Source organism: Cryptomeria japonica, chromosome 3 (genome assembly GCF_030272615.1).
Source record: "Cryptomeria japonica chromosome 3, Sugi_1.0, whole genome shotgun sequence".
Taxonomy (NCBI): domain Eukaryota; kingdom Viridiplantae; phylum Streptophyta; class Pinopsida; order Cupressales; family Cupressaceae; genus Cryptomeria; species Cryptomeria japonica.
This window is the reverse complement of record NC_081407.1, coordinates 130,797,721-130,808,458: the sequence shown is the minus strand read 5'-3', so window position 1 is coordinate 130,808,458 and position 10,738 is coordinate 130,797,721.

Genomic DNA, 10,738 nt, shown 5'->3' with positions numbered 1-10,738 from the left:
AGTTATTACTTCTAGTTTGATTACTGGTTGCAATCTCCAAACCAGTTCTATTCATGATTTTTCATTTACCATTCTTGAACTGTAACTAAAATCCCCTTTCAACTAATTGACCAACACTCAAAAGATTATGCTTCAAACCCTCAACATAATAAACATTGTCAGTATTGTGCTTACCATCAAAAAATATAATGCCTTTTCCTCTGATTAAACAAGCTTTATCATCCCCAAATCTTACTAGACCTCCATTGTATTCTTGAAAATATGAGAATTTACTTTTATCACAAGTCATATGATGTAAACATCGGGAATCTATAATCCATTCATCCTTTTCTTGAATTTCAGCTGTTAGGGCCTACTCTACCAGTGGAATAGTAGGTGTCGGTTGATCTTCTTTTATTGCAATAATATCCCATCCATTCTCTACTAGTTCTTCATAAGAATCATCAGTAACTCTTCATCAACATAGTAATGTGATTTGTCTCTATTCTTCTTAAATCTATATCTTTGATATTAAGGGTTAGGCTTATATGTTCTTTTAGATTCTTCTCTCAATCTTGCATGTCTATCAGAACATCTAGATTCCATATAGCCAACTTTATTGAAGTTAAAATATTTAAATAGTTCTTTACCTTCATATTTGCTTCCAATAGGACCATTAGGCATTTTCCTTGTAAATAGTGCTTCAAGTTCTTCCAGTTCTTCATTTTCCTTACTAATATCTTCAATTTTTCTTGCATAAAGTGTTTTCCAATCACATTTGTCAGATGATGATGGTGATGATGGTGCAGATGATGATGCTTTGAAGGCTAAATTTGTCTTAATTATAGCAACAAGACCAAATTCCTCAAGCTCAAATGTTGAAATTTTTCCAACCAAGGTATCTCTAGATACTGATGTATTAGGAATTGTTCTCAACTCATTAATAGTAGTTACTTTCATTTTGTATGTCAGTGGCAATGCTCTTAAAACTTTAGAAACAATTTCATCTTCACTTAAGGAACCTCCACAACATTGTATTCCTAACACAATTTAATTAACTCTTTGCATAAAAGCATAAATTCTTTCATCTTCTTCCATTTTCAGACTTTCATACCTGACACAGAATCATTCCAATTTTGCAATTTTAACAGTGATATCACCTTCATTCAATGTCTCCAATTTATCCCAAATAGCCTTAGTTGTAGATCAAGCAGATAATCCCATGATTTGTTGATTTGACACTGCGCTCAAAAGTGCTTCTCTTTCTTTGCTATCATTCTCCATGTCATTAGCCAATGTTGGTGGATGAGGTTGATTCGGGAAAGGATCAACATAGCCATTCTTTATAACATCCCATATGTCTCTTGCAATGCAATTAAGATGTGTCTCCATTCTAATCTTCCATATACCATAATTAGTTCCATCAAGTTTCAGACTGTGCTTCCCGAAAAAGTTAGTTGTCATAGAATCTCCTCAAGCTATTAAACTTATTCACAAAGAGGACTTAGCTTTGATACCAATTGTTAAGACCTAGAGGCAATTGGGGGGGAGGGGGTGAATTAGTTGTCTATTAATTTCAACCCAAATATAACTTAATCAAACTTGATACTTAATACCAGTAAACCAAACTTAATGTCGATAAACATATTAGTAGTTAATATTAATACTGGTGAAACTTAATGCATACAACAGAAAGAGAAACAATATCCACAACACATAACATAGAGATTTGTACATGGGAACCCTGTAAGGGGAAAAACCACATTGGTAAACCTTACCCATGTTCAGATGATACTACTTCACATAGTATGTGTATACATATGGAATCTGCACATGTAGAAAGGCCAACCACCTAAAGGTCACTGCTCAATCACAAAATAAGAGTCACACTAACTACAATTGGATAGTTAAATCCACTAATAATGTACTACTCAAAGTAGCCTCTTCAATGCCAGATTCAGTACCGGTTAAGCTCTGCTAATCACCTTCAAACTGTCCTTGAACCTTCCCTATGGTCTGATCATATGATCTTCAATATTCGCACATACCATGTTATAATACCATAACCATATACCATACCTCTATCTACTCCATTATCTCACTAATGAGATCTTACATATATACACAAACCTAAGACCAAATGTGTAGGTCAGCTCACCAAGAATATTACAATCAATTACAAATGAGTCAAGATGCGATGCATCATGTTGGCTCAATATATTTACAACAATATCCAATTAATTAAATCATCTCCATAACGTGTTGTGCTTATCTGGAATAGATGATGCATGCCAGTCATCACCTAGACCAATTTTCTGGTAACAACAAATATGTCAACCCGATTAGACCAATAACCAAAATACCAATATTAAGTGTCCAAACCATGTCTTAGACATATCCAAGTAATCTCTAGATGATAACAAGTCACCTTCAGTGTCGATGAACAATATACCCTGCGGGTGAGTGATATACCCGTGACTATGCATAAGTCACTAAACTTGTCGGTGAACATAATGTGTTAGTTCAACATAACCAAATATCTCCAAAAGGATAAGTGTTGACATCAATGATGAAACCAATGCAACACATCCATAATAGCAATACTTTCTACATGGGTTTTGGAACATCACCTCCAATATTTGAACTTGATGTAGATCACCACCAAACCAAAAGTCATTACCAGTTGAGATAATTGTTTACCAGTCCTTAAACCCTAGCAAAAAATCAACATAAATCATAAACATGACTTCTAGTTGCCAAAACATAATGTGGTTCCAGTCAGATACTTATTAAACATTGATACAAACTTACATTCCAAACCGCAACACCTCAATCATCACCAAAAGCCAGATCCAATCAAAACATTTCCTTGTTTAGCAGTTAAGGTCCTAATTCCCAGTGTAATGTTTTAGTATCGGTAAGCTCTTTCCCGTAGACCAAAAAGACTTAGATGATGAAATACAACACAAGTAAACATTAGTTGTCATGAATTAACATCAGTTTCCATCAATGACAACATAAATAACTGATCAAAGTCATCCAATCATGCAATCTCAATCTCTTCATCATAATATGATCATCAGCAGTACTTTATCGGTTCATTCATCATTCTTCATTTGCATCAGTTATGTCAATCATGCCAACATTATCCCCCTTTGGCATTGATGGCAACACCAACATAATTACCAACATACTCAACTCATACTACTCTTCTCTATTCTAAAACTTCTCTATAGCTTGAAATTATCTACAACTCTTCTCTACTGCACCTCATCTATCGGTTATCATTCTTCATGTCTTCTCCCCATTTCCAATAGTTTTCTTCTTCCTGATAGTTTTCTTCTCCCCCTTTGATATTAATGCCAAAGCTGCATATATATCACTGGTCATCAAATCTATTGTTTCTATCTTCAACATCTCTCCAAATGTCATCTAAGTCACTCCCCCTATGAAGTAGCCTGCATCTCATCAATCCACAGTGAAGAATAGTCATTAAGTCCACTGGATTGATGCATCTCCTGCATCCTAGATCTTCTTGTGTAGGGGTCTGACCCCTAATTTACCTCTAAGGTACTCAAAGGTTGTCTTTGACAATGGTTTAGTGAAAATGTCTACCAAATGCTCTTTGCTTGTCACATACTCCATTCTGACTTTTTTTTTCCAGTACTCTCTCCCTTGGAATGTGATATTTAAATTCTATGTTCTTAGTTCTTGCATGTATTACAATATTTTTAGAAATATTAATTGCACTAACTTATTGTCACAATAAATAGTTACCAGTTCAGAAATATCCAATTTAAAGCCTTCTAACACATGTCTCATCTAGATTGCCAAGGTGAAATTTGCTGATGTTGCAACATAATCTGCCTCTATTGTTGACTATGAAACACAATTTTTTTTCTTACTTGTCCAAGTAACCAATCTACCTCCAAGAAGAAAATCTCCACCAGTAGTTCTTTTCTGGTCATCAACATCGCCTACCCAATCTGCATCAGTAAACACATTCAAAGAAAAATCACTTTTATAAGGATACCATAAACAATAAACCATAAACTATCATGTCTTTTAGGTACCAGAATATCCTTTTCATTGCTATTGAGTCTCCTAGGGATCCTTTTGAAATATACCAACTAGTCCAACAACATGTGCAATGTCAGGCCTACTCTGAACAACTTAATGCAATTTACCAGTCATTGACCTATATTCCTTCTCATCAATAGATGGTGAATCATCTTGTTTAGACAATTTGCAGCCTGTCACCATCTAAGTACAAACTGGTTTACAATCCTCCATGCCAAATGTTTTCAACACTTCTTTTACATACTTACTCTAATATTACACCATCCAATTGCTAGACCTACAACCCAATGAAAAATTTAATCTCACCACTAAGAGACATCTCAAACTATTTCTTCATCTCCTCAGCAAAATCCATGCATAAATCATCATCACTACCAAATATTATATCATCTAAACATACTTCAGCTATCAACATTTTGTTTCCATCAGTCTTAAGATATATGTTATTGTCCTCACTAGTATGCTAGAATCCTATCTTGATCAAGTCTGCATGAAATATTTCATACCATGCTCTTGGTGCCTACTTCAATCCATACAATGACTTATGTACCTTGCAAACCATATCTTTATCCTTGGACAAAGAAAATCCATCTGGTTGTTCTATGTACACTTCTTCCTCAAGGATGCCATTAATAAAAATTGATTTAACATCCATCTGGTAGACCTTAAATCCTTTAAGTGTGACATAAGCAAGTAACATTCTTACTCCTTCCAATCTCACCACCAGTGCAAAGGTTTCACCATAATCTTGTTCTTCTTCTTGTGCATAGTCTTTGCATACCAACCTTGCTTTATTCCTCACAACCTTGCCTTCTTCATTTAACTTGTTTCTAAAGACCCATTTAGTGCCAATCACATTCTTATCCTCCAGTCTAGGAAGAAGTGTCCAAGTATTTTTTTTATCTATCTGATCCAATTCCTCATTCATTTCATTAATCTAATCATCATCCTTCAATGCCTCTTTCACTATTTTAGGATCAATAGTTCAAATCAGACAAGAATTTTCTCTGATTTTCCTTTTTGTTTGTACACATGCACTTTTATCTCCAATTATTTGGTCTTCAAAATGATTTAGTCTGACATATCTTGGTATTAACGGTTCCAATGTTGTGTCTTCTGGTCCATGTTCTTCATCGCTTTCTTCATTTATCAATTGAGCACCTATTTCTGCATTTTCTTTCTCAACATTATTTTGCACTTTTGCTCCTATAAACATAATTTCTCTTTATTATTCTCAGATTTAGGTATGTTGGTCTCATCAGATTTATCAGAGAGTTCATCTACCTTCACATTTACAATCTCATTGATCTTCTTAGTTCTCTTATTATAACATTTAAATGCCTCTCTTTGTAGAGTAACCAAGAAAAATACCTTTATCACACTTTGCATCAAATTTTCCAATGAAATCATCACGTTTAATGAAACATTTACTCCAATTTTTTTTGAAATAACTTACATTAGGAGTCTTTCCACTCCATAATTCATAAGGATTTTTATTACTACCTCTCTTTACAAGTACCCGGTTCGAAGTATATATAGCAGTGCTAACTGCTTCTCTCCAAAACATTTTCAATACTTCACTTTAAATCAACATAGTTCTAGCAGCTTCAACAATTGTTATATTCATTCTCTTTGCTATCCCATTTTGTTGTAGATTTCTAGGAGTTGACATCTACCTTTTAATTCCCTATTCATCACAAAACTTCACAAATTCATCAGAAGTAAATTCACCTCCCCAGTCAGATCTCAAACATTTCAAATTCATCCCTGTATCTTTCTCAGCTATAGCTTTAAATTCTTTGAATATACTAAATTTGCCTCGGACTTTTCTCTCAAAAAAGTTAGCCACATCATCTTGGAAAAATGATCAGTAAAGACCATAAAATACTTATCACCATAATAGCTGTTAGTCATCATAGGACCACAAAGATTGGTATGAACCAAATCAAGGATATTCTCTGAAGAGAAAGACTTACTCTTAAATGATACAAAAGTCATCTTACCCATCTGATAGTCCTTGCATAACACATTGTCTAGTTTCACAAGCTAGGGCATACATCTCACAATACTTGGTTTACTAACCTTTATCAAATTGTCAAAATTCACACGACAAAATCTTTTGTGCCATAGCCAACTTTCTTCAATCTTTACCACGAAACAATTATTCACATTAGTATTCAGATGAAAAAGATGACCTCTTGTCTTCTTTCTAGTACCAATTAGTTCACCTTTGTTTCTAAGAATCCAACACACTCCACTTTTTAATTCAAGTAGATATCCCTTATCATTTAATTGACCAACACATAAAAGATTATGTTTTAATCCATCAGCCCAAAAGACATCATCTACATTACTCTTCCCATTTAATGAAATTGATCCTTTACCTTTTACCATGTAGGGAGAGCTATTACCAAACCTTACAACACCTCCATCAAACCCTTCAAGGGATAAGAACTTACTTTTGTCACCGGTCATGTGGTGTGAGAAACCACTATCTATTATCCATTCATCACTGCTATCCATGTGAGACACCGATGTGTTTTCATGAGTCAGATCTTCTTTCATAGCAACAAACAGTATCTCCTTATTGTCATCTTCTTCTTATTCTTCATCTGTCACACCTTCATCCACTGCAACATAGCAATATTTTTTGCCTTTTCCTTTGAATTTCTTGAACTTCTCTTTCTTATCACTATTAGGATAATTAGCAGCTACGTGTCTAATTTTACTACAAGAGAAACACTTCAAGGGTAATTTACCTTTATACTTTCCAGTGCCTCTAGGGAATCTTTTAGCCAATAATGCCTCAAGTTCCATTAGATGATCTTCTTCATCACCATCACCTCTGTTACCACCATGACTAGACCTATAGTCATGATTATGACAAATTTGCTTTCCTTTTCTCATAGATGTACCAATTACATAAGCCTTAAAAGAAAATTCAGAAGGTTTAGAAATACTATTATAAAAACTGTTTAACTCAAATGCAATCAACTTTCCAATAAGAGAATCAATAGTGACTTTATCTTTAGAAATAGATCTCAGTTCTTAAAATTGAAGAAACTCTAATAGAATACCAAGGTAAGATATTCCTAAGCATCGTACTAATAATAATATCTTATTCAATTTTACCTCCATCACTCTTTATACAACTTCATTAATCCTTTGTCCATATTGTGTTATGTTCTCACCTTCAATCATTTTCATATCATCAAATTTACCTCTAAAAATTTCTTCCTTTTCCCTTTGTACATGTTCATCTCCTCCATAAATTAATTTTAATTTCTCTCATATTTAATTTGTAGTCTCTAATCCATGAATATCAATATATTCTGAGTCAGCCAAAGTCGTTACAATTGCTTCAAGTGCCTGAATGTTTTCTTGTTGTTCTTTAAGTTCATCTAGTGTCAAGGGGATGGTAGTAGGAGCAACATACTTGGTTACCACATGATTCAAATATTGAGAACCCATTCCTTTAATTTAGATCTTCATCTGATCACTCCATATCCGATAGTTGTCCTTGGTAAATTTAGGACCCTCCTTCTTCATCATCTTACTTCAGAATCTTTTCCTCAAGCTGTTAGGATTTTTGCACATAGAGGATCAATGCTCTGATACCAATTTTTAATCTTAGAGGATTTAGTTAAACCTGAGAGCGGTAGGGGGGTGAATCAATATTAACACCACTTGAAAAACTTAAACTTAAACTTATCAAACATTCACCAAATCAAACATAAACCAACATTAAAGTCATTTACTAGTACCGGTATCTGCTAATAATCATCTGCAAAACTGATATATCAATGTTGCTCATTAAGTGTTCAATAACCATGCATAAACTGAAAGTCAATCATAACATCACATCAAAATATTCACCATATGAACACCATGATTTTCACATGGAAACCCAAATAGGCAAAAACCATGGTGGTAATTGGTACCCACAAGAATTGTGCACTCTTTCAGAATGCACCCTATTAGGAGCTTAGCTCAATTAAGAGCTTACAAAGATGCCCTGTTAGGAACAAACCCTGTTAGGAGTCACCCAACTAAGGGATTTAGATGATGAGCCCTGTTAAGAGATTTGAACTATTAGGGTCAACCTTGCAAGAGGATTTTGAACTCAGATGTTGACTCACCCTATTAGGGGATTTACAATGTAAATCTAGTTAGGACCTACCCGATTAATGGATTTTGTTTGTTGTACCTATTAGGGAATAACAATGAATGATCTGGGTATTGCAGTCAACTTCTTGCTTGATTAGATCCAATTATACTCCAAATTTGCAACACCCTACCAAATCTCACATACTTTGGTTCGACTTCACACTCTTCTCAAAAACCACCAACACAACAAACATCATCTATATTGACATGGATAACTTTTACAACTAGGTCAGCAACTAAAACCCTAGATACATCAAGATTTTACAATACAAATCACCAAAGATCATATCAGATCATCATATAGATCATTACAATATTTAACAAGACAATATCAACCATTGAATGATTATAACTCATCACAAGAACTCGATCTAATACAAAGTCAAACCCTTAGAACACTCTTCTAAGCTTTTTTTTGTTTCCCAAGAGATTCCATCTCCGAATGTGCCAAAACAACAAATCAATATTATATGCTAGTTGTGCAACATCACCTCCAATATCTGAACTTGATGTAGATCACCGTCAAACCAAAAATCATTACTGGCTGAGAGATTTATTTACCAATCCTTAAACCCTTCTTAAACCCTAGCAAAAACTCAACAGAAATCATAAACATGACTTCTGGTTGCCAAAACATAATGCGGTTCCAATCAGATACATATTACATTGATACAAACTTACATTCCAAACCACAACACCTCAATCATTACCAAATGCCAAATCCAGTATAAACATTTCCTCATTTACAGGTTAAGGTCCTAATTCCCAGTTTCTTGTTTCATTACCGGTAAGCTCTTTCTAGTAGAGCAAAAAGACCTAGATGACAAAGCACAACACAAGTAAACATTAGTTTCCATCAATGACACGCAAATAACTGATCAAATTCATCCAATCATGCAATCGCAATCTCTTCATCACAATGTCATCACCAACAGTTGTTTATCGATTTAGTTATCATTCTTCATTTGCATCATATATGCCAATCATGCCAACATTAATCAATTAAAAAAAAAGAACATGCATAATTTCTTAAATATCTAATAAAATCAATTAACTCAAGCTATTGATAGATTTATTTATTAAAAGTTAGAGTTAAATTAGGCCTTCTCTATTTAAAAAATAATAATATATTCAAAATGTGACTCTCCAAAAGTGACTCTTTCATCCCACTTTCTTTTTAATAGAGTACTCTCTTATACTTATTTTAATTGTAATGAAAATGTTTATTCATTAAAAGAATCATAAATAAAGATCTTATAATTAAGTTTCACTAAAATAACATCATTTATTGGGCTGACAATACAACCTAAATTTTGGTAAAATATACACATAAATACACTCTGCCTCCTTTCACTCTCCTCCATTTCTCTAGTTACATGGTGTATACTCCTAAAAATGACCTGAAGATAACTAATTAAATAATCAATTATTTAATTAATCCCCATTTGAAAATTTAATTGAATTCACTAGCAATTTGATTGATTCCCCATTCATCTACTTATCAATAAATCTAAGGATTTATTCATTAAGTTAATTTAAATAGTCCCCTTTGATTAATTATTCTAAATTTATTCATAACCTTCCCATTAAATTCATTTCTTCTAATCCTCTTAATTAAAAAAATCAATTTATGAGTTTGTTGAAAGTTAATTAGCCTTTTCCTATTATTTGAATTTTAAAATTCAAATTCCCGACATGCCTCCTAACTTCTAACCACCTAGCCTAACCACCCCCTAACCTAACCCATTCCACCTAATCCTGGGTTTACTAACCCTATCCAATGTTGCACATCCTAACCTCCTTATCCTAACCTCCTATGGGCTGAATATTATCTGCTTGAGACACATGGCAGTTTTGCCACATGTCTCCTCCCTTAAAAACTTGCCCTCTTGTGAGAAAGATTCCTTGACACTTGTCACCACATAGATGACAAGTGTGCCTCCCTCCAACCTCTTCTCCAACCTCCTCCAATTTGACCCTTGATATCTTTCGATTCAATCTTGATCATTGATTCTTGTCACCTCAGCTTTGGCCTTGGAATTCCTATAAATATCCCCCATTTTGGAGCACAAAGGATCCCATCTCAATCATTGTTATTATAGGAATATCATTCCTATCATTCTAGTTTATCATTGTTATCATTTATTGTATCTTAGATCTAGCTTAATTCGATCATCTTCTAGCATAATTACTTAATCATATAGCGTAAATCAATCTCTCATCTAGCTTAATTACATCATCATTTAGCATAATCATGCATATCATTAGCATAATTATATTCTTGGATAAATCTATCAAAATCATACATTCATCTAGCTTGCACATCATATCATTTTAAATCCTCCATTTTGGTGTAGTCAAGTCACTAGGGTTGCTCATCTAGATTTGAGAGATAATCCACACTTGCATCCCTTAAGAGGCGATAGGTTGCTTTGCCATGGTTTATCTTTCATTCGATTTTACTTTACTAACCATGCTTGTAATGATCTATTGAGTGTTTGTGTTGTAGTTG